At 38.1% G+C, this 26,078-nt stretch overlaps 3 non-coding genes across 3 annotated transcripts; 2 read left to right on the plus strand and 1 right to left on the minus strand.

Annotated features, from left to right (window-relative positions):
• Nucleotides 1–1,837: 1,837 nt before the first annotated feature.
• LOC146954882 (small nucleolar RNA R71) lies at nt 1,838–1,944 on the plus strand. The gene has a single exon (XR_015025140.1). It is a non-coding gene; the product is annotated as a small nucleolar RNA R71 (small nucleolar RNA).
• Nucleotides 1,945–8,234: 6,290 nt separating this feature from the next.
• LOC146954883 (small nucleolar RNA R71) lies at nt 8,235–8,341 on the plus strand. The gene has a single exon (XR_015025149.1). It is a non-coding gene; the product is annotated as a small nucleolar RNA R71 (small nucleolar RNA).
• A 6,362-nt stretch (nt 8,342–14,703) lies between these two features.
• Nucleotides 14,704–14,810, minus strand: LOC146954884 (small nucleolar RNA R71). Its single transcript, XR_015025212.1, has one exon. It is a non-coding gene; the product is annotated as a small nucleolar RNA R71 (small nucleolar RNA).
• Nucleotides 14,811–26,078: the final 11,268 nt, after the last annotated feature.

The following is a 26,078-nucleotide window of genomic DNA, read 5'->3' on the forward strand; positions in this document are numbered from 1 at the left end:
AACCTGGCACGGCCGTGCCAGCTTCAGCACGGGCCGTGCCAACCTTCTGGTAAGGAGGGCTTCAAAAATTTTCAATTTCTTGATTTTTTTTTTTCGAATCACACTTGGATAATTACCTGCAAAACAACTTAAAACAAAACAAAAGCAGTAAAATGCGTGGGTTGCCTCCCACGAAGCGCTCTTTTAATGTCATTAGCTTGACGGTTAGAAAGAGTCCTTAGAATGGATCAAAGATATCATATTGTGCAGATGACGTTATAAAACGTTCTTTCACAACATGATCGTTAAGCATGCAACAAGAGTAAAGAGCGGGACCTTTCATAACGTTTTCCAACTCAAATCCTACCATCTTATCACTCACTTGAAAGACTATCCTACCAAGTTTAACATCAATGAGAGCTCCCGCAGTTGCAAGGAAGGGTCTACCTAGGATTATAGGGACATCATCGTCCTCTTCAATGTCAACGACTACAAAATCAGTGGGGATGTATATCCCCTCTATCTTAACAGGTATGTCCTCGACAAATCCTACAAGTTTCATGGTAGAACGATCAGCAATTTTTAATTCCATCTCAGTAGGTTTTAACTCTCCTATCCCTATCCTTTTAAGAAGAGACAAAGGCAGCAAACTAACACTAGCTCCTAAGTCACATAAGGCTTTGTTTATGGTTTCATTCCCAATTTCACATGGTATGGCAAAGCTACCTGGATCTCTAAGCTTAGGGGGTGCTTCTTGGATGTTTGCGCTAGTTTCCGTAGCCAAGGCTATTGTCTCATTATGCTCTATAACCCTTTTCTTTGAAAAAATTTCCTTTAAAAACTTGGCATATAGAGGCATCCTAGACAAAGCTTCAGCAAAGGGAAGTTTAATGTAAATCTTCCTAAGTATGTTAACAAATTTTTCAAATTTACCCTCTAGTTTAAGCTTATCAGGATTTAAGGGGGATGGAGTTTTGTTTTCTTCAAGTGGTTTAGCTTCTTCTATCACAATTTTATCACCTAAAGGCTTGACATTTTCTTTCCCAACGTTTTTAACCTTAGCAAAAGTTTCGCCTAACTTACTACCCCCAAAAGATATGACATTAACTTGGGCTTTGGGGTTGGCTTCGGTTTGACCAGGAAAGACTCCCGGTGTTTGGGAAGATGTACCCACTTGTTGGGCTATTTGGGCGATTTGTGTTTCAAGCATTTTAGAGTGAGTAGCAATAGAATCAACCTTGGTATTGAGCTTGGAAAGAGAATCATTCAGAAATCCAGTTGGTTTTTGAGTTCTTGAAGTTGTTTGTTTTGGTTGGCAATAGAGTTTTCCAACAAAATTTCCAAATTGGATTTTTGAGTGAATCTTTGGTTGTTTGCGTAACCGGGTGGTGCTACTTGTCCATAGGGATTTTGGTTTTTATAAAAATTTTGATTTTGTCGCATCCCTTGGTTGTATTGAGCATAATTCATTTGCTCAACACCATTAATAGCACTACCTAGTTGGCAATCAACACCAGCATGACCAGCTATACCACATATTTCACAAGAAGGAGTAGATGCAGAATTGATAGCACTAACATTGAATTTTTCAAGTTTTTCAGTTAGTGTATCCATTTTAGATGCAAGGTGATCATAGTTAGAGACTTCGTGTATACCTGCCTCCTTTTTGGAGGGTGAAGAACTAGAGATGGCTCTCTCGTCGGTCCATTTGTAATGATTCTGAGCCATGTCTTCAATTAGGGCATACGCTTCCGTGTAGTTCTTGTTCATAAGTGCCCCACCTGCAGCTGCATCAACAGACATCTTAGTGGTATAAGACAAGCCATTATAAAAAGTGTGGACTATAAGCCACTTCTCTAGGCCATGGTGGGGACAAAGTCTTAGCATTTCTTTGAAACGCTCCCACGCCTCATAGAGAGATTCCCCATCATTTTGGTTGAACCGCGTGATTTGGTCTCTAAGTTTAGCTGTTTTAGATGGTGGAAAGAAACGGGCAAGGAATGCTTGCCTCATCTGATCCCATGAAGTAATGGAACCGACTTCGAGGGAATGGAACCAAGCGCTAGCTCTATCCCTTAAGGAAAAGGGAAAGAGATGAAGTCTTACGGCTTCTTGGTTCTCCTTCATGGTTCCACTAATTCGTAGGAAAACAGAGATGTGAAGATTGGGATCCTCAGTGGGGGATCCCGAGAATTGGTTTTGCTGCACCAAGTTAAGTAGGGCAGGCTTGATTTCAAAGTTGTCATCCTCAACCGTTGGGTACACAATAACAGCTTGTGGCTCAGCCGTAGACGGCGTTGCATACTCCTTGAGCAATCCTTTCTTTTAGGCAATCTTTGTTAGGGAAGAAGAAAGATTATAAAAAGGGAGGTTTAGTTGCTGAAGGTAAATAACAATAATAATAATAAAAGAGCCTTGGGATTATTGGTTCATCATAACAACGAATCTTTTCACAAGCAAGCCTTAAACTTATAATTATGCGTTAATCCTAATTTCTAAGGACAAGTTTCTCTTTAGCATATCACAGCTTCTCTCAAAGTCAGTGAGTGTATCCCTCCAACAACCACACCTATTCTCATGGGTGATTGCCTTTGGGATCCTTGAAGATCGAAACTTTATGTGTCCCAAGGTTTGCTAGACTATTCTCATGTTTCGCAAACCTTGTCTAAATTCACTTGTTCGGATATCAAAGCTCCGCGTTCGCTTTATGAATTGATATCTAAGATGATGAATTAATCATTATCAAACCCTCCGCGTTCGCTTCCACAGTTTGATAATAATTAATTCATGTTAAAACGGTGAATTTAGATTAGGAATTAAGGTAACATATAATTAGGGTTTAAGGCTTGGCTTGATCCGGATTACGTCATTAGACTTATTCAACAATCCCAAGACGAAGAAGAGTCTACTCACTAACGTTCATTGTAGACATGGGGGAAGAAGAGAGAAAACAGTAATATAAAAGAGCAATAATATAAAAGTGAACTTTTATTCCAAGAACAAAAGATGATTGTTTATGATGGAGAGCTACTCTATTTATAGCTTTACAATTGACTTAAAATCTAAGCAACTATAAGGGCTATTCGGTAAAACTACAACAGGGTAACTTGGGCCTAAAGCAAAAGCAGCAAAAGTCATCCAGAGAGGTGGCACGGCCGTGCCAACCTTAGCACGGGCCGTGCCAAGCTTCTGACTTGGGGGCTCTATATTTTTGTTCCGAATCTTTCGTATTTTTGCTCCAAATCAGCTCCAGACTCCTTTCTTTTGCTTCAAGACACCTTCCATTATATATTCGTTCCTGAAATATAAAATATGCAATTGTAGTAAAAAGATTCAAAAAGGAAATATTATTGCAATAAAATAAATTCAAATCTAAATAAAACTAAACTAAATAATGCATAAAAATAGACTAAATATAGACTCATCAAACTCCCCCACACTTGAATCTTTGCTTGTCCTCAAGCAAAAGGCAATGGACATAGCAGCAACTAAAAGGATTAATTATGGCAATGCAATTGAAAACACAAGTCTCTTTGAAGGTTTTGTTTCAAGTACACTAATCACAATTTCAAACATTCCTCGTGAACCTATTCAACCCAACATCAAGTCTCAAGTGAGTGTGTGTGTGCAGTCCAACCCTTTTCTTGCTCCTATATAAGACAGACATTATGAGGAACAGGTTCTATCCTTAATGCTAAAGTAACCGAGAAAAGTCCTTTCTTCATTTCATATAAGAGTGATGGGAATTTAAGTTAAAATTAAATTAAATTAACAATTAAGCACAAAGGGGCTGCAGATGCTTAGGGGCTATCTATCCTCATAGGAAGTCTTCTCGGATGTAATTGTCCTTTCCCTCTAGATTCAAAATCACCCTAAGCAGTGCTGCAAAATTATTATTTGTTTCACCTCCGCGTAGGAAGTCTTTTTGGATGTAATTGTCCTTTCCCCCTAGCATTGATGAATTTGTTTCACTTTAAGTTCAAATCAGGGAGTCACCACCACAATTAGGAAGTTAGGGATTATCCTTTCCCCCACATGTTGGTGCCATTCTCCCGCCCCATTTTAACTTTAAAAATTAAGCATAAAACAATTAAGAACATTGATTATTTTCCCACACAAACTTATATTACTTTTACTCTGAAGACTTTAAAGGGTCTAAGTTAACACTAAAGATAGAACGTGCTCCTTAAAATACCTATTCATACACTTGCTCAAAGATTGCAACTGGGTGCTTTTCTCATTGGAGATTTTTCACAATAAAACAAGATGTGGGTATAGCAAGAACACAAGAAACACAAGAAACTACTTTCATGTACAAGAAACAACTTTTAAAGAAGAGACAAAACAAAAAATTTTATGCCATATTTTACATTAAAAACAAGCTACTTAGTCATGCCTCTTGCTATAAAAACAAAACAAAAGAATAAAGTTCAAGGGAGTTTGGGAACACTACGACTCTAGACACTTTATTAGGCCCCCCCCACACTTAGGAGAAGCATTGTCCTCAATGATTCAAAAGAAAAAGAAATTAAAAGAAGAAGAAGAAGAAGAAGAGATAGAATAAGGAGAAAGAAGGAGATGAGTAGAAGAATGAGAGAGATAGGGAGAAGAAGAAGGGAAGAGAGGAAGAGGAAAGCTCACATTTGTTTATTGAGGTCCGTAAGGAGGACCTTGAAGTTGGAGGTGTTGCATCATCCGACGGAGCATCTCATTATTTTCATCATTGACACGGTTTCCCCTTCGAACTTCATTGCGAAGGCCGGAGATTTCAACACCTTGCCTTTGTTGCTCGGTGCTCATCCTCTCGATCTCATTATGGATCCATGTCCATCTTTGATTTTCATTAAGCTCACCGGCTGCATGGCCATGGTGCCCCTCTTGGTGCAAGTTAGCACCTTCTCCCTCATCATCATCTTGCTCACCAAGAACCTGCACATCATTAACATACAACCAATTTTCTTCCACCTCGGTGGTAGTCCGAGATGGGTTAGGCAATAAAAACATGATTGGCACATTAAGCTTGAGTTGGTAATGGAGGGGTGGACGATGTTTGATGAAATTCATAGCAATAAGGGTCTCTATGTTAAGTCTATTGTTTCCTTCAATTGGTTTGATCCCCTCATCTTCACCCACTCCAAAACACCTAGCTATATATGTAATGATGCCACCCACCACTATGTCTCCTCTACCGGCCGGCCTAGTACCGACAAAGTCTAGGTAATCAATCAAATAAAAACAAGTATTGACGGGGTGGTTGTGGAGCATTGCCCATAGCATTAACAATTCATCGGTTCTAGTGTTTCCTAGCTCGGTTCTACCCCAAATAGTGCAAGCCATTACCCTTTGGAGGTACCTAAGTATGGGGTTGTGGATGTTGCTAGCTTTGTTGGCTCTAGGAACATAGTTGGAAACGCCGGTGATACGTGTCCAAAAGGCAGCTGGGTCATAGTTATCCGGTTTAAGGCTAGGATCCCAATGATCATGAATATATCCCTCATTTGCAAAACCTAAGGCCTCACAAAAGTGCTGAAGTGACTTGTCATAATCGATATTCATCAACCGAAAAACAACTCTATGGTTGGGGTTATCAAAATTCAACTTATCTTTAGTGAAAACAATTGAGCTTAAAAATTCATAAGTGAAATTTTCATAACCCCGCATAGGCTTCAGCAATTCAGTCCAACCTAACTTTCCTATCATCCTAGAAACATCATCAAATAGCTCTAGCACATCTAAAGTATTGGGATCAGGATAACGAGAAGGATGCAATTGTTTAGAGATTAGAATTTTATACCTGTCCCGTTGCCTGTTGTTCTCGAAGCTTATTCCATGATTCTTCACTTGTGCTTGCTTCTTTGAGGGAGGTCCTCCTTGAGAGCTTGCTGGTTCTTTACCACTTCTTCTTGAAGCCATTGACCTTGGACCTTGGTTTGACTTTGGGGTTTTGGTGAAGGTTAGGGTTTTGATGATAATTGTAGTGGGAAAGGTTGGTTTTGGATTGGGGTTGATGTTTAAGTGATGTTTATGGTCTTAGATGTGGAGATTGGTTAAGGTTTTGTGGTTTTTAGGTTAGGTTTAATGGAGATGAGGGTTTGGTGAATTGTGTGTTTGGATGGATGAAAGATGTTTTTGATTTGTGGTTTTTGTTTTGGGTGAAGTTTGTGGTTGATTGGTGAAAGAATGAAGTGATTTGGTTAAGAATTGAGGGAGATATGGTGGTTTGAAGGTTTGAAGTTTATGGAGGTTTAGAGAGAAGTTTGAAAGATGAAAGAGGGTTGTGGTTTGAGAATGAGGAAGAAGAAAGAAAATTTTGAGGGTTATAGGAAGGGAGAGATCGGGCACGGCCGTGCCACCCTTGGCACGGGCCGTGCCAGCTTCCTGACTTCAAGGCCATTTTTTTCTTTTAAAAACTTGGCACGGCCGTGCCATACTTAGCACGGGCCGTGCCACCTTTCTGGTCCTGGGGGCTTCAGAATTTTTCAATTTCTTGATTTTTTTTTTCGAATCACACTTGGACAATTACCTACAAAACAACTTAAAACAAAGAAAAACAAAACAAAAGCGATTAAATGCGTGGGTTGCCTCCCACGAAGCGCTCTTTTAATGTCATTAGCTTGACGGTTAGAAAGAGTCCTTAGAATGGATCAAAGATATCATATTGTGTAGATGACGCTATAAAACGTTCTTTCACAACATGATCATTAAGCATGCAACAAGAGTAAAGAGCGGGACCTTTCATAACGTTTTCCAACTCAAATCCTACCATCTTATCACTCACTTGAAAGACTATCCTACCAAGTTTCACATCAATGAGAGCTCCCGCAGTTGCGAGGAAAGGTCTACCTAGGATTATAGGGACGTCATCGTCCTCTTCAATGTCAACGACTACAAAATCAGTGGGGATGTATATCCCCTCTATCTTAACAGGTATGTCCTCGACAAATCCTACAAGTTTCATGGTAGAACGATCAGCTATTTTTAATTCCATCTCGGTAGGTTTCAACTCACCTATCCCTATCCTTTTAAGAAGAGACAAAGGCAGCAAACTAACACTAGCTCCTAAGTCACATAAGGCTTTGTTTATGGATTCATTCCCAATTTCACATGGTATGGCAAAGCTACCTGGATCTCTGAGCTTAGCGGGTGCTTCTTGGATGATTGCACTAGTTTCTTTAGCCAAGGCTATTGTCTCATTATGCTCTATAGCCCTTTTCTTTGAAAAAATTTCCTTTAAAAACTTGGCATATAGAGGCATCCTAGACAAAGCTTCAGCAAAGGGAAGTTTAATGCAAATCTTCCTAAGTATGTTAACAAATTTTTCAAATTTACCCTCTAATTTAAGCTTTTCGGGATTTAAGGGGGATGGAGTTTTGTTTTCTTCAAGTGGTTTAGCTTCTTCTATTACAACTTTATCACCTAAGGGCTTGACATTTTCTTTCCCAATGTTTTTAACCTTAGCAAAAGTTTCGCCTAACTTACTACCCCTAAAAGATATGACATTAACTTGGGCATTGGGGTTGGCTTTGGTTTGACCAGGAAAGACTCCCGGTGTTTGGGAAGATGTAGCCACTTGTTGGGCTATTTGGGCGATTTGTGTTTCAAGCATTTTAGAGTGAGTAGCAATAGAATCAACCTTGGTATTGAGCTTGGAAAGAGAATCATTCAGAAATCCAGTTTGGTTTTTGAGTTCTTGAAGTTGTTTGTTTTGGTTGGCAATAGAGTTTTCCAACAAAATTTCCAAATTGGATTTTTGAGTGAATCTTTGGTTGTTTGCGTAACCGGGTGGTGCTACTTGTCCATAGGGATTTTGGTTTTTATAAAAATTTTGATTTTGTCGCATCCCTTGGTTGTATTGAGCATAATTCATTTGCTCAACACCATTAATAGCACTACCTAGTTGGCAATCAACACCAGCATGACCAGCTATACCACATATTTCACAAGAAGGAGTAGATGCAGAATTGATAGCACTAACATTGAATTTTTCAAGTTTTTCAGTTAGTGTATCAATTTTAGAAGCAAGGTGATCATAGTTAGAGACTTCGTGTATACCTGCCTCCTTTTTGGAGGGTGAAGAATTAGAGATGGCTCTCTCGTCGGTCCATTTGTAATGATTCTGAGCCATGTCTTCAATTAGGGCATACGCTTCCGTGTAGTTCTTGTTCATAAGTGCCCCACCTGCAGCTGCATCAACAGACATCTTAGTGGTATAAGACAAGCCATTATAAAAAGTGTGGACTATAAGCCACTTCTCTAGGCCATGGTGGGGACAAAGTCTTAGCATTTCTTTGAAACGCTCCCACGCCTCATAGAGAGATTCCCCATATTTTTGGTTGAACCGCGTGATTTGGTCTCTAAGTTTAGCGGTTTTAGATGGTGGAAAGAAACGGGCAAGGAATGCTTGCCTCATCTGATCCCATGAAGTAATGGAACCGACTTCGAGGGAATGGAACCAAGCGCTAGCTCTATCCCTTAAGGAGAAGGGAAAGAGATGAAGTCTTACGGCCTCTTGGTTCTCCTTCATGGTTCCACTAATTCGTAGGAAAACAGAGATGTGAAGATTGGGATCCTCAGTGGGGGATCCCGAGAATTGGTTTTGCTGCACCAAGTTAAGTAGGGCAGGCTTGATTTCAAAGTTGTCATCCTCAACCGTTGGGTACACAATAACAGCTTGTGGCTCAGCCGTAGAGGGCGTTGCATACTCTTTGAGAGTGCGATTGGCCATGACGGTGTTATTTTGTGTGTCTCTCTTTCGTCTATGCAAATACCTTTCGATCTCGTTGATTATTACAACTCGATTTCTAGTTTTTCGCATAAAAAAAATTGAGGACCCAAGAAGGTAATAATGACAGAAAAATAAAAAGTTAAAAATAAAAAAGAAAAAGAGAGAGAAGAAGAGAGAATTCTAATCACTAAGTAAAAGCTAATTAAATTAGTTAACTCCCCGGCAACGGCGCCAAAAACTTGATAGGGCCAAACCGCAAGTGCACGGCCTATCGAAGTAATAGTAGTAAGTAGAGTTATCGTTCCGCTAGGGAGTTGGTCAATCCAATTAGCTTTTAGAAATTGATTAGAAGAGGAAGAAATAAGAAGTTGGAGAGTGCAGTTTTTGAAGGTAAATAACAATAATATTAAAAAGCCTTGGGATCATTGGTTCATCGTAATAACGAATCTTTTCACAAGCAAGCCTTAAACTTATAATTAAACGTTAATCCTAATTACTAAGGACAAGTTTCTCTTTAGCATATCACAGCTCCTCTCGAAGTCAGTGAGTGTATCCCTCCAACAACCACACCTATTCTCATGGGTGATTGCCTTTGGGACCCTTGAAGATCGAAACTTTATGTGTCCCAAGGTTTGCTAGACTATTCTCATGTTTCGCAAACCTTGTCTAAATTCACTTGTTCGGATATCAAAGCTCCGCGTTCGCTTTATGAATTGATATCTGTGATGATGAATTAACCATTATCAAACCCTCCGCGTTCGCTTCCACAGTTTGATAATAATTAATTCATGTTAAAACGGTGAATTTAGATTAGGAATTAGGGTAACAATTAATTAGGGTTTAAGACTTGGCTTGATCCGGATTACGTCATTAGACTTATCCAACGATCCCAAGACAAAGGAGTCTACTCACTCATGTTCATCGTAGACATGGAGGAAGAAGAGAGAAATACGGTAAAATAAATTGCAAGGAAAGTAAAAGGGAAAATAAAGACTTTTATTAAAATAGCAATTGAAATAAACAAAGTAAAGCATGATTGTTCATGGTGGAGAGCTACTCTATTTATAGCTTTACAATCGACTTAGAAACTAAGCAACTAAAAGGGTAAAACAGTAAAGCTGCAACATGGTAACTTGGGCCCGAAGAAAAAGCAGCAAAAGAGACTCCTGGAGGTGGCACGGCCGTGCCACATGTTGGCACTGGCCGTGCCAAGCTTCTGACTTGGTGGGAACATATTTTTGTCCCGTATCTTCGTATTCTTGTGCTGTATTTGCTCCAGTCCTCTTTCTTTTGCTCCAAGACACCTTCCACCATATATTTATTCCTAAAATAAAACATAATTTGAAGTAAAATATTCTAATATAAAATAAAATGCAATAAAACTAAATCAAATCTAAAATAAAACTAAACTAAATAAGGCAATAATTTATACTATCTATGACTCATCAACGGCAACGGCGCCAAAAACTTGATAGGGCCAAACCGCAAGTGCACGGCCTATCGAAGTAATAGTAGTAAGTAGAGTTATCGTTCCGCTAGGGAGTTGGTCAATCCAATTAGCTTTTAGAAATTGATTAGAAGAGGAAGAAATAAGAAGTTGGAGAGTGCAGTTTTTGAAGGTAAATAACAATAATATTAAAAAGCCTTGGGATCATTGGTTCATCGTAATAACGAATCTTTTCACAAGCAAGCCTTAAACTTATAATTAAACGTTAATCCTAATTACTAAGGACAAGTTTCTCTTTAGCATATCACAGCTCCTCTCGAAGTCAGTGAGTGTATCCCTCCAACAACCACACCTATTCTCATGGGTGATTGCCTTTGGGACCCTTGAAGATCGAAACTTTATGTGTCCCAAGGTTTGCTAGACTATTCTCATGTTTCGCAAACCTTGTCTAAATTCACTTGTTCGGATATCAAAGCTCCGCGTTCGCTTTATGAATTGATATCTGTGATGATGAATTAACCATTATCAAACCCTCCGCGTTCGCTTCCACAGTTTGATAATAATTAATTCATGTTAAAACGGTGAATTTAGATTAGGAATTAGGGTAACAATTAATTAGGGTTTAAGACTTGGCTTGATCCGGATTACGTCATTAGACTTATCCAACGATCCCAAGACAAAGGAGTCTACTCACTCATGTTCATCGTAGACATGGAGGAAGAAGAGAGAAATACGGTAAAATAAATTGCAAGGAAAGTAAAAGGGAAAATAAAGACTTTTATTAAAATAGCAATTGAAATAAACAAAGTAAAGCATGATTGTTCATGGTGGAGAGCTACTCTATTTATAGCTTTACAATCGACTTAGAAACTAAGCAACTAAAAGGGTAAAACAGTAAAGCTGCAACAGGGTAACTTGGGCCCGAAGAAAAAGCAGCAAAAGAGACTCCTGGAGGTGGCACGGCCGTGCCACATGTTGGCACTGGCCGTGCCAAGCTTCTGACTTGGTGGGAACATATTTTTGTCCCGTATCTTCGTATTCTTGTGCTGTATTTGCTCCAGTCCTCTTTCTTTTGCTCCAAGACACCTTCCACCATATATTTATTCCTAAAATAAAATAAAACATAATTTGAAGTAAAATATTCTAATATAAAATAAAATGCAATAAAACTAAATCAAATCTAAAATAAAACTAAACTAAATAAGGCAATAATTTATACTATCTATGACTCATCAAACTCCCCCACACTTGAATCTTTGCTTGTCCTCAAGCAAAAGGCAGCAAACATAGCAGCAACAAAGATTGATTCATGGCAATATTAAGAACATAAGTCTCAAAGAAAGGTTTTGTTCCAAGTACACTAATTACAATTTCAAATACTTCTCATGAACCTATTCTACCCAACATCAAGTCTCAAGTGAGTGTGTGTGTGCAGTCCAACCCTTTTCTTGCTCCTGTATAAGACAGATATTATGAGGAATAGGTTCTATCCTTAGTGCTAAAGTAACCGAGAAAAGTCCTTTCTTCATTTCATATAAGAGTGATGGGAATTCAAGTTAAAATTAAATTAGATATAACAATTAAGCACAAGGGGCTGCAGATGCTTGGGGGCTATCTATCCTCGTAGGAAGTCTTTTCGGATGTAATTGTCCTTTCCCCCTAGATTCAAAATCACCCTAAGCAGTGCTGCAAAATTATTATTTGTTTCATCTCCGCGTAGGAAGTCTTTTTGGATGTAATTGTCCTTTCCCCCTAGCATTGATGAATTTGTTTCATTTAAGTTCAAATTAAGGAGTCACCACCACAAATAGGAAGTTAGGATGTAATTGTCCTTTCCCCCACATGTTGGTGCCATTCTCCCGCCCCATTATAACTTTAACAATTTAGAATATAACAATAAGGCACAATTGATTAATTTCCCACACAAACTTATACTACTTTTACTCTTAAGACTTTAAAGGGTCTAAGTTAACACTAAAGATAGAACGTGTTCCTTAAAATACCTATTCATACATTTACTCAAGGATTGCAACCGGGTGCTTTTCTCATTGGAGAATTTCACAATAAAACATGATATGGGTATAGCAAGAACACAAGAAACACAAGAAACTATTTTCATGTACAAGAGGCGACCTAAAGAAGAGACAAAACAAAAATTTTCATGCCATATTTATATTAAAAACAAGCTACTAGTCATGCCTCTTGCTATAAAAACAAAACAAAAGAATAAAGTTCAAGGGAGTTTGGACACTACGACTCTAGACACTTTATTAGGCCCCCCCCACACTTAGGAGAAGCATTGTCCTCAATGATTCAAAAGAAAAAGAAATTAAAAGAAGAAGAAGAAGAGATAGAATAAGGAGAAAGAAGGAGATGAGTAGAAGAATGAGAGAGATAGGGAGAAGAAGAAGGGAAGAGAGGAAGAGGAAAGTTCACATTTGTTTATTGAGGTCCGTAAGGAGGACCTTGAAGTTGGAGGTGTTGCATCATCCGACGGAGCATCTCATTATTTTCATCATTGACACGGTTGCCCCTTTGAACTTCATTGCGAAGGCCGGAGATTTCAACACCTTGCCTTTGTTGCTCGGTGCTCATCCTCTCGATCTCATTATGGATCCATGTCCATCTTTGATTTTCATTAAGCTCACCGGCTGCATGGCCATGGTGCCCCTCTTGGTGCAAGTTAGCACCTTCTCCCTCATCATCATCTTGCTCACCAAGAACCTGCACATCATTAACATACAACCAATTTTCTTCCACCTCGGTGGTAGTCCGAGATGGGTTAGGCAATAAAAACATGATTGGCACATTAAGCTTGAGTTGGTAATGGAGGGGTGGACGATGTTTGATGAAATTCATAGCAATAAGGGTCTCTATGTTAAGTCTATTGTTTCCTTCAATTGGTTTGATCCCCTCATCTTCACCCACTCCAAAACACCTAGCTATATATGTAATGATGCCACCCACCACTATGTCTCCTCTACCGGCCGGTCTAGTACCGACAAAGTCTAGGTAATCAATCAAATAAAAACAAGTATTGACGGGGTGGTTGTGGAGCATTGCCCATAGCATGAACAATTCATCGGTTCTAGTGTTTCCTAGCTCGGTTCTACCCCAAATAGTGCAAGCCATTACCCTTTGGAGGTACCTAAGTACGGGGTTGTGGATGTTGCTAGCTTTGTTGGCTCTAGGAACATAGTTGGAAACGCCGGTGATAGGTGTCCAAAAGGCAGCTGGGTCATAGTTATCCGGTTTAAGGCTAGGATCCCAATGATCATGAATATATCCCTCATTTGCAAAACCTAAGGCCTCACAAAAGTGCTGAAGTGACATGTCATAATCGATATTCATCAACCGAAAAACAACTCTATGGTTGGGGTTATCAAAATTCAACTTATCTTTAGTGAAAACAATTGAGCTTAAAAATTCATAAGTGAAATTTTCATAACCCCGCATAGGCTTCAGCAATTCAGTCCAACCTAACTTTCCTATCATCCTAGAAACATCATCAAATAGCTCTAGCACATCTAAAGTATTGGGATCAGGATAACGAGAAGGATGCAAGTGTTTAGAGATTAGAATTTTATACCTGTCCCGTTGCCTGTTGTTCTTGAAGCTTATTCCATGATTCTTCACTTGTGCTTGCTTCTTTGAGGGAGGTCCTCCTTGAGAGCTTGCTGGTTCTTAACCAAATCACTTCATTCTTTCACCAATCAACCACAAACTTCACCCAAAACAAAAACACTTTAAACATTAACAAATTGATTGATTTTCCAAAAACTCAATACCAAGCTCACCTATTCTCATGAGAATAGGTGTGGTTGCCGGCAACGGCGCCAAAAACTTGATAGGCCAAACCGCAAGTGCACGGTCTATCGAAGTAATAGTAGTAAAAGAGTATCGTTGCCGGGGAGTTGTTGCAATTTGATTAACTTTTTTTTAACGATTAGACTGAAAAAAAAAATCTTTTTTTCGTTATTTTATCTTATTTTATATTTCTTTCTAAAAAAAAAAAAAAATCTTTTCCGTTATTTTATCCTATTTTATTTTATTGTGTTTCTTTTTATATTTCTTTCAAAAAAAAAAAAATCTTTTGTTTTGTCTTATTTTATTTTATTTTATTTTATTTTATTTCTTTCTTTCTCTATTTCTTCTTTTTCCTTTAACTTCTGGGGAAGATAATAACGATATGACTAAGGAACGCTCTCTCAAAGAGTATGCAATCCCATCTTCAAATGAGTCATATGATGCTATTGTGTACCAAACGGTTGAGGACAATTTTGAAATAGAACCTGCACTTGTTCACTTAGTGCAGCAAAATCAATTTTTCGGATCACCCACTGAGGATCCAAATTTTCATATTTCAACCTTTTTAAGACTCAGTGGAACCTTGAATGCAAACCAAGAGGCCGTAAGGATGCACCTCTTTCCTTTCTCCTTAGGGGGTAGAGCTAGTGCTTGGTTTCATTCATTGGAAATTGGTTCTATCTTTTCATGGCAACAAATGAAGCAAGTTTTTCTTGCCCGATTCTTTCCCTATGCTAAAACCGTCCAATTAAGGATTCAAATCACACAATTCACTCAAAAAGATGGAGAATCTCTTTACGATGCGTGGGAGCATTTCAAAGAAATGCTTAGACTTTGTCCCCATCATGGTTTAAAGAATTGGCTTATTATTCACATTTTTTATAATGGTCTTTTGTATACCACAAAAATTTATGTTGATGCAGCTGCAGGTGGAGCTTTAATGAACAAGAATTACACAGAAGCATACTCCTTGATTGAAGACATGGCTCAAAATCATTACAAGTGGACCAACGAGAGAGCCATCACTAAATCTTCACCCTCCAAAAAGGAGGCAGGTATGTATGAAGTTTCTAACTATGATCACCTTGTCGTTAAGATTGATGCATTAACCCAAAAATTTGAAAAAATAAATGTTAGTGCCATCTCTTCTTCTTCTTCTTCTGCATCTCCTTTTTGTGAAATTTGTGGTGAATTCGGCCATATTGGCATTGGTTGCCAACTAGGTAGTGTTGTTAGGAGTCCTGAGCAAGTAAACTATGCTCAATATAATCAAGGGTGTAGAAACAACCAAATTTTTTTTCAAAACCGTCAAAATCTTTTTGGACAACAAACAACACCACCTAGTTATGCAAACAACCAAAGAGTCCCTCAAAAATCCAGCTTGGAACTTTTTTTAGAAAATTATTGTATAAATCAATCCGAGCAGCTCCAAGAGCTTAAAAATCAAACTGAATTTTTGAAGGACTCTATTGGCAAACATACATCAGACTCCATAGTTACTCACAGTAAGATGATAGAAACTCAGACTTCTCAAGTACCCCAACAGGTGGCTACTCCCTCTCAAACCTCTGAAGTCCTTCTAGGACAAACCGAAACCAACCCCAAAGACCATATGAGTGCTATTATTAGGGATGGTAACCAATTAGAGGACCCCGTTGTGAAAATTAAGAACAATGAAGGAGAGCTAGGAAGTGATGAGCCTCAAAGTGAGAAAGCTATAGGAGAGAATGACAAGCCATTTGTTTCACCATCTCATGAGCCTGAAATTCCATTAACACAAGGGTTTGATGAGTCCAAGTTAGATGGGCAGTTTATGAATCTTATTAAAATACTTCCAAACAAATTGCCACCTAATCTTAAAAATCTAGGAAGTTTTTCCCTACCTTGTGTCATAGGATCTAAAACCTTTGAGAAAACCATGTGTGATTTGGGAGAGAATGTTAGTTTGATGCCATTGTCCCTTTCTGAACGATTGGGTATAGGATAGTTAAACCACTTTCTAACCGTCAAGCTAATGACTCTAAACGAGCGCTTCGTGGGAGGCAACCCATGAATTTTATTGCTGTTATTTTTGTTTTGTGTTATTTTAATTTGTTTTGTAGGTATTTGTCCAAATATGATGCAAAAAGGGGAAAGAAAGTTGAAGTCATTGACCAGAAACCAAACCAAAAAAAAAAATTCTCAAAAAAAAAAAAAAAAAAAAATTCTTCCCTCTTTTTACAGAAGCTTGGCACGGCCCGTGCTAATGTTGGCACGGCCGTGCCAACCTTTCAACCAAAAAAAAAAAATATTTTTTTTTTTTTTGAAAAAAAAAAAAATTATTTATTTTTTTATGTTATTCAAAACAACCTCTTTCATTCTTCCTCCATAACTCTCTTCAAACTTCACCAAACCATAATTTCTCCACCAATCTTCATCAATAAACTCAAAAACATTATTTAAACCCCAACCCCATCACTAAACCAACCTTTCGCACACAAAACCCTAACCTTCACCCAAAATCCACACCAAGTCAACTAAGGTCAATTGGAATCAAAGAAGAAAGGTAAGTAGACTGAAGACTTCAGAAGTGGTGCAACTAAGAAGCAATCAACAACTCATAATCATGGGATCCAAATCAAGGATTCCAAGCAAAGAAATAGGTACAATTCTCTAATCTCTAGAACTATCTATGCTTGCAGGTACTCTGATGATTAATGTTATGGATAGACTAGGAATGGATGAACATATGATTAGGCTGTTGAATAACACAACCCTGTGCTTAGGTACCTTCAAAGGGTTATGGCTTGCACCATATAAAGTAGGAAAGAGGTAGGAATGATGAGGATTGATGAGCTGTTGTTGTGGGCTATGCTTTATAACCATCGTATTAACATTTGCCATTATTTGCTTGATTATCTTGTTTTAATTGTTAAAAAGAAACTGGATGATAAGAGTGATATAATGGTAGGTGGAATCATCACTTTTCTTGCTAGGAAGTTTGGGGTGAGTGTGAACCAATGGATCAAGAGGATAGAGGGAAACTTTTGTCTAGACTTATATACTATCAATACTTTGTCCTCAGAACCCATGAACCTACTCACAATTACCAATATGAATGGAGAATTATTAGAGCTTATTGTTTGATTATTCTATCTAATCCGGACTTAACTATTCTGGAGGTGGTGGAAAATTTGTTTTATGTTGGTACTAACCCCCAGGTACATAATGATGGTGATGATGATGGTAATGAAGAAGAGGTAGGTACAAACTTGCACCATGAACAAGAAGTCGGTGGAAGATATAATGATGAACGGCGGGCATGAATGCAAACCAAAGTTCAAAGAATAAGCACCGAGCAACAAAAATAAGGTGTTGAAAGGAACAATGTCCAAAGGAGCAATCGAATAAATGAAGAAAACAATTAAATGCTCCAAAACATGATGCAACACCTTCACCTCCAAAGTCCACTATGGACTTCAATAAAATTGTGAGCTTTCCTCTTCCTCTACTCTTCTTCTTCTTCTTCTTCTTCTTCTTCTTCTTCTTCTTCTTCTTCTTCTTCTTCTTCTTCTACTTCTTTTTCTTCTTCTTCTACTTCTTCTTCTTCTTCTTCTTCTTCTTCTTTTATTTTTCTTTTTGAATCATTGAGGACAATGCTTCTCCTAAGTGTGGGGGGAGCCTAATAAAGTGTCTAGAGTCGTAGTGTCCCAAACTCCCTTGAACTTTATTCTTTTGTTTTGTTTTTATAGCAAGAGGCACGATTAGTAGCTTGTTTTTAATGTAAATATGGCATGAAATTTTTTTGTTTTGTCTCTTCTTTAAAGGTTGTTTCTTGTACATAAAAGTAGTTTCTTGTGTTTCTTGTGTTCTTTCTATACCCACATCTTGTTTTATTGTGAAAAATCTCCAATGAGAAAAGCACCCAGTTGCAATCTTTGAGCAAGTGTATGAATAGGTATTTTAAGGAGCACGTTCTATCTTTAGTGTTAACTTAGACCCTTTAAAGTCTTCAGAGTAAAAGTAGTATAAGTTTGTGTGGGAAAATTAATCAAATTGTTCTTAATTGTTATATTCTTTTTAATTTGTTAAATGTTAAATGGGGCGGGAGAATGGCACCAACATATGGGGGAAAGGACAATTACATCCTAACTTCCTAATTGTGGTGGTGACTCCTTAATTTGAACTTAAAGTAAAACAAATTCATCAATGCTAGGGGGAAAGGACAATTACATCCAAAAAGACTTCCTACGCGGAGATGAAACAAATAAATAATTTTGCAGCACTGCTTAGGGTGATTTTGAATCTAGGGGGAAAGGACAATTACATCCGAGAATTCCATGTTCCATGGTTACTGTTCACAAATTTACTGATTAACTTCCGTTGCGCTACTCTGATTCTCACCGGTTGGCTTCGACCAATCTTCTAATATGCTAAGACGAGTGAAACTTCACCCTTCTTCTATCATTGCATTAATACCTTCTTGAATTCTTCTCAAGACTTTCTATGTTGCAATCTACTCTGCAACCTTGCTCTACCCTTTGCTTGTAATATTAAATCTCAAGGTAGACTTACCTCTTGACATATCAATGTCATACTTACACTTGTTCTCGAGCAATCTTAACTCATAGAGAACATCTTTGCTACTACATACTTATTGTTTCCATGAATCATCCTTACGACTTCCCATGGTAGACTCATCTTGCACTCGGGCATCTAACTTTGCATCTTCGCATTCTCGCATACTATGTTTTGCTTAATCATTCCTATGCTTGCTCGTTAATTTTTCTTTCTAAGAAAATTTCGTAAATTAGCACACGGGTCAGTGACGTTGATGATTTTTCCACTATATAAAAACAGATATTGATCCTAGGCCTCAGTCGTTACTCTAAAATCACAGAACGAGTTGATAACACATACGTGCCATCAAATCTTGGTCCTAGTGAGTTTAGCCCACTCTAAGCGAGTCGTAACAGACCGGTACCTACAAAATTTTCATTTTAATTTCAAAAATGTCAATTTTAATAACCCATATGCTATATCTTTCTAAACTCTAGTAAACTTTATGATTTAACATGCTAACGAGCCTAAGCAAGTCAATTAAGCAAAACATAGGTTCGAGGGGTACTAATAACTCCGCAAAATCCAAGAACCATGTGATTTCACATAACTCTTCACATCTGCGACGTCCATTCTAATTACCGAAACCTCTAAACTCTTGGTCTAAGCTCCTTCTTATCTCTTGTCACATTAACTTCCTATGTTACCTCAAACCGAATAGATTTCGTTAATGGTTGCTCATGCCTTTTTCCTTTGAAAACTTAGTTTGTGATATGCATCCGTCACTTGACGTCATAAAAGGTTTTCGTTGCATAAAAGATTGTGAAGACAACTCTCCAATAGTCACTGCAGGCCCTAGAGACGAACAGATAGTTTTCGGAAAAATTGAAAATTTCGCCCCAGGTTCGCTATTGGCGAGTTCCTTCAGCTCAATTTTTCAGAAAAACATGCTTTGCATAAAATTCTTATTTCTCAAGTGATCCAATGCACATCAGTCATTCCCAACATCTAAAATATTCTATAACATATACACGGCAAGCATCAACCTAATTCGATACAATTCTCGGCACGTCAGAAGTTAATGCCTTAGTCCTGATAACATAAAACTTTCACTTAAATCCTTAACTTCTTCCACTACGAGTAGCTTACCTCATTACTTTGCCGCTTAATGCAACTTCCCGAACACTAGAACCTTGTCTACTTTGAACATACAAGTCCTTAGCTTCAATCACATAACGCTATTCCTGAGAGCCTACTAACTCCGCCAACAAATGATGACTTCTCTCTATCTTTTAGCCTTGCGCTTACGTTCCAGAATACAATTCCTTTCTATACATGGCCTTACATTTCCGGAGGATTCAAACTTCTACTTGCCTAGTTCACCGACCACCTACTGGCACGATCAAACTCTTACAAATACTCATTCCGAGTTCTTACTTTTGAGTTCATACTTTTCAGTGCATCTACATCACATACTTCGTTCCTCCTGGGTCCTATTCAGCTCTCAAGCATCTGTTCTAATCGTCAAATGCTAAATTGAGTTGATCAGGCTCAACTAACAACAATAATTAAAACATTTACCCAGAACCCAATGGTCCCACTACCTTTGTTGTAACTTAATGACCCAAGGCACGATCTGAATCGACCTGCTCTGATACCAAATATAATACCCACACTAAACGTATCTAGAAAGTTTAGTGTGTGCATTAGTTTAGTATTGGATACTTTAAAATTTTACAACATAAATACTTTGAATGAATATCTTATACAAAAATATGTGTTCGTACAATAATAATACAACTCAACTTTTCTAAAGTATAATAAATGCGTCCTTGCATATCCATATCCTTCTGCAGCGGGTACGAACGAACACTTGCTGCAACTTCCATTCAGCTACTTGCTTGTTAATCCGTCCTAATATCTGAAACAAATAAGGATTGGGATGAGACATAATGTCTCAGTGAGTTCCACCTAATCCTAGGTTATAGGTAACCTCAGGGGAAACCTACGGTCACCACGTGTCTACAATACAACCTGCCGGTTGATTATACGTGTGTGGGGACTTGCATACATAGACGGTCATGCATACTAAGGTCATCATAGTATCTTCTTACCATGTTATAGGCTTCACTTCTATATGTGTCATGGAGGTCAAGAGGAATCTAAAACCGCTATGCCAAGAATACGCTCTACGTATCGAGGCCTAAGTCTAACATAATCATGACAAGATCTAAACCAGACAATTAGGGGAAACCTAAGTTCGTCATCGGCATAACTTTATTTATTTGCTCTATTGCACACTATGATGTATCTAACAACGTATACTATCTTGCTATCATACTAGTTCTTGACGATCTACGTCTATGTTCTACTAATTCTTGACGATCTACATCAATGCTCTATGACATAACATATACATGTCTAATAAATATGCATAGTCAGGTTCATTGATTAAGTTAACGTTTAGCAAACAAAAATAATCTGAGTTCATTTTACGGAGAGCCCCGGGGTGGAATAAACCCGAGCACAATCCCTATCTAACCGATGGAACCTATCTAAGGAATAACCAACGACACTCCTGCAGTGAGGTGCGTGATCCTTACGGCTAACCTTGTTTCCTCTAGCAAAAACCCTTAAGCCAACCTAGTGTGTACCTAAGAGACACGACCACTACATCTTGCTTACTAAGTGACATGTGGGTTCCTTACGGCTAGCCCCGTTCCCATCATGAGAACCCCTTGAATCCAACCTTGGAAGGATACAAGAGACATGGCACCTTTAACTTTAAAGTCTTGGTCTATAAATGCATGAGTATTAAATCTATATATGCTATCTCTTTTACCTCGGATTCCTATACGATCCAACTAGAGGTAAACTATATGCTTGCTTAACTTACTATGTAAAGAGATATCTAATCAATTCACGTCTAGTCATGCTTGCATGATCATTCTAGTTTCTATGTGAAGAGAATACTCTATGTCACTTCGCGTCTTATCAAGCATAAAACTCATGTCTAACATTCTATTCAATTCTATTATATTCTTTACTAACTATTCTAGTTCTTGACAAGCTATGTCAAGGCTCTACTTTCATTCCCTTCCTGAATGATTAACTAGCTACCTGATTCTATCGGAACATCTCTCTATTGCCATGCTTTGCTAACTATGTCAAATACAAAGAAAACCTTGCTCAAGTTTATCAAATAGGACCTTGGTTTGAGGGGTTTACTTTTATAAAAAGACTACTCGAAGAAAATCTGAGCTGGAGAATGCCTACTGATGAGTCATAGATAATCTATTTTATTGCTTTATTTAGTTTAGTTTTATTTAAGATTTGATTTGATTTTATTGCATTTTATTTCCTTTTAGAATATTTTACTTTATATTGTCTTTTATTATATTTCAGGAAAGAATATATGATGGAAGGTGTCTTGGAGCAAAAGAAAGAGGATTGGAGCAAATACAGTGCAAAAATACGAAGATACGAGACAAAAATATGTCTCTACCAAGTCAGAAGCTTGGCACGGCCCGTGCCAACATGTGGCACGGCCGTGCCACCTCCCAGAAGTCTCTTTTGATGCTTTTCTTCAAGCCCAAGTTACTCTGTTGTAGTTTTACTGCTTTGCCCTTGTAGTTGCTTAGATTTTAAGTCAATTGTAAAGCTATAAATAGAGTAGCACTCCATCATAAACATTCATCTTTTGTTCTTGGAATAAAAGTTCACTTTTATATTATTGTTCTTTTACTTTACTGCTTTCTCTCTTCTTCCCCCATGTCTACAATGAACGTTAGTGAGTAGGCTCTTCTTTGTCTTGGGATTTTTGGATAAGTCTAATGACGTAATCCGGATCAAGCCAAGTCTTAAACCCTAATTATATGTTACCTTAATTCCTAATCTAAATTCACCGTTTTAACATGAATTAATTATTATCAAACTGTGGAAGCGAACGCGGAGGGTTTGATAATGATTAATTCATCATCTTAGATATCAATTCATAAAGCGAACGCGGAGCTTTGATATCCGAACAAGTGAATTTAGACAAGGTTTGCGAAACATGAGAATAGTCTAGCAAACCTTGGGACACATAAAGTTTCGATCTTCAAGGGTCCCAAAGGCAATCACCCATGAGAATAGGTGTGGTTGTTGGAGGGATACACTCACTGACTTCGAGAGAAGCTGTGATATGCTAAAGAGAAACTTGTCCTTAGAAATTAGGATTAACGCATAATTATAAGTTTAAGGCTTGCTTGTGAAAAGAATCGTTATTATGATGAACCGATAATCCCAAGACTCTTTTATATTATTGTTATTTACCTTCAATAATTAAACCCCCTTTTTATAAACTTTTCTCTCTTCTAATCATTCTCTAAAAGTTAATTGAATTCACAACTCCCTAGCGGAACGATACTCTTCTTACTACTATTACTTCGATAGGCCGTGCACTTGCGGTTTGGCCCTATCAAGTTTTTGGCGCCGTTGCCGGGGAGTTGTTGTAATTTGATTAACTTTTTAATAGTGATTAGACTAAAAAAAAAAAAAAATTCGTTGTTTTATTTTAGTTTGTTGTTTTTATATTTCTTTCTAAAAAAAAAAAATCTTTATTTTATTCTATTTTATTTTATTTTCGTTTTATATTTGTTTCAAATATATATATATATATATTTATAAAAAGTAAAAAAATATATCTTTCTCTCTCTCTCTCTCTCTCTCTCTCTCTCTCTCTCTCTCTCTCTCTCTCTCTCTCTCTCTCTCTCTCTTTTCCATTCTATCTCTAACTGTTTTGATTTCAGGCATGGCTCAAAACCTTTATCAATGGACCTTTTTCCCCCCTTTCACCACCTTGTAAAGCTTATGAAAGTTTTGGTCACACTGGTGTTGAATGTCAACTAGGTAGTGTTGTTAGAAGTCCCGAGCAGGTAAACTATGGGTTTAGGAATAGTCAAATTTTTTTTCAAACCCCTCAAAATCTTTTTGGACAACAAACATCACCACCCGGTTTTGCAAACAACCAAAGAGTCTCTCAAAAATCCGACTTGGAACTTTTGGTAGAAAATTTTGAATTAGATAACATTAGGCATAACCAAGAGTTTAAAGCCAAAGCTGGAATTTTGAATGACTCTCTCAATAGGCTTTCCGCAAAAGTGGATTCTCTTTCTACTCACAACAAAATGTTTGAGACTCAAATCCCTCAAGTAGCCCAACAAGTAACCTCTTCACAACCCTCCGGAGTCTTCCCGAGTCAAACTGAAACCAACCCCAAAAGCCTAATAAATGCTATTACACCTAGGGATGGTAAGCAATTAGAAGACCCCGTTGTGGAAACCAAGAAAATTGAGGTTGAGGTAGAGAGTGAAAAGCCACAAAGTGAGAAAGTTGTAGTAGAAAGTGGAGAGCCTCACATATCACCACCATATGATCCAAAAATTCATTTCCCACAAGGGTTTGATGAGTCCAAGTTAGATGAGCAGTTTAGGCAATCCATTGCAATCATTCAAAGCAAATTGTCATCTAAACTTAAGGATCCAGAGAGTTTTTCCATACCATATGTCATAAGATCCAAGACTATAGAAAGAACAACATGTGATTTGGGGGAGAATATTAGTTTGATGCCATTGTCCCTTAGTGAGAGATTAGGTATCGGATAGAGAAACCTTTTGATCGTCAAGCTAAATGACATTAAACGAGCGCTTCGTGGGAGGCAACCCACGCATTTAATTGCTTTCGTTTTGTTTGTTTTTTTTGTTTTAAGTTGTTTTGTAGGTAATTGTCCATGTATGATTCAAGAAAAAATGAAAAATTTTGAAGCCCCCTTGACCAGAGAGGTGGCACGGCCCGTGCTAAGGCTGGCACGGCCGTGCCAGGTTTTTACAGCCAAAAAGCACAAAAGCTCCAGAATGTTGGCACGGCCCGTGCCAAGGTTGGCACGGCCGTGCCAGATACCTAGTGTGCTATAACCTCAATTTTTCTCATCCTCCTCCTTAATTCTCACACACAAACATCTCTCTACCTTCCAACTTCTCTCTAAAACCTCCATAACCATCAAAACTTCACTAAACCAATTCAACTCTTCCCCAAATCAACCTCAAACTTCATCATTCCAAACTTAACCACCAATCAAAACCAACCTTCATCCAACCAAACACCAAATTCATACACCATTAAACCCTAACCCAATTTCTACACCAGTCTTCATCATCAAACTCATAAACCTTACTCAAACATCAACCCCAACCCTAAACCAATCCTTTCCACCACAAATCTTCCAAAACCCAAACCTTCAACCAATCCACACAAAGTCAACCCAAGGTCAAGGTCTAATGGCTTCAAGAAGAAGTGGTAAGGAACCAGCAAGGTCTCAAAGAGGACCTCCCTCAAAGAAGCAAGCACAAGTCAAGAATCATGGGATCAAGTTTAAGGACAACTCACAAAGGGATAGGTATAAAATTCTAATCTTTAAATCCTTGCATCCTTCTCGATATCCTGATTCTCATACTTTGAATATGCTAGAGCTTAGAAATGATGTCTATAGGTTGATAGGAAGGCTAGGTTGGACTGATATGTTAGAACCTATGAGGGATTATGAGAATTTCACCTATGAATTTTTGAGTTCCATTGTTTTTACTAAAGATAGGTTGAATTATGATAACCCTAACCATAGAGTTTCCTTTAGGCTAATGAATATTTTGATATGTCTCTTCAGCACTTTTGTGATGCCTTAGGTTTTGCAAACGAGGGGTATATCCATGATTCTTGGGATCCTAGCCTTAAGCCGGTTGACTATCAACCAGCTGTCTTTTGGGAACGTATCACCGGCCTTAGCTCCTTTGTCACTAGAGCCAATAAAGCTAGCAACATTCACAACCCCGTACTTAGGTACCTTCAAAGGGTAATGACTTGCACTATTTGGGGTAGAACCGAGCTAGGAAACACTAGAACCGATGAGCTGTTCATGTTATGGGCAATGCTCTACAACCACCCGGTCAACACTTGCTTTTATCTGATTAATTACCTAGACTTTGTCGGTACTAGACCGGTCGGTAAAGGAGATATAGTAGTGGGTGACATCATTACATACATAGCTAGGCATTTTTGCATTGGTGAGGATGAGGGGATCAAACCAAATTGAGGGAAACAATAGACTTCACATGGACACCCTCATTGCTATAAATTTCATCAAACCTCATCCACCACTCCATCACCAACTCAAAGCTTAATGTGCCTATTATGTTTTTACTTCCTAACCCATCTCGGACTACCACCGAGGTGGAAGCAAATTTGTTGTATGTTGATGATGTGCAGGTTCTTAGTGAGCAAGATGATGATGAAGGAGACGATGCTAACTTGCACTATGATGTGGGAGAAGGTGCTAACTTGCACCAAGAGGAAGAATATCATGGCCATGAAGCCGGTGAGTTTAATGAAAACAAAAGATGGGCATGGATGCATAATAAAGAGGTAGGAATGATGAGGATTAATGAGCTGTTGTGGGCTATGCTTTATAACCATCATATAACATTTGCTATTATTTGCTTGATTAACTTGTTTCAATTGTTAAAAAGAAACTGGATGATAAGAGTGATA

Source organism: Medicago sativa, chromosome 1, assembly GCF_051527215.1.
Source record: "Medicago sativa cultivar Bolivia chromosome 1, Bolivia_mono, whole genome shotgun sequence".
NCBI lineage: Eukaryota > Viridiplantae > Streptophyta > Magnoliopsida > Fabales > Fabaceae > Medicago > Medicago sativa.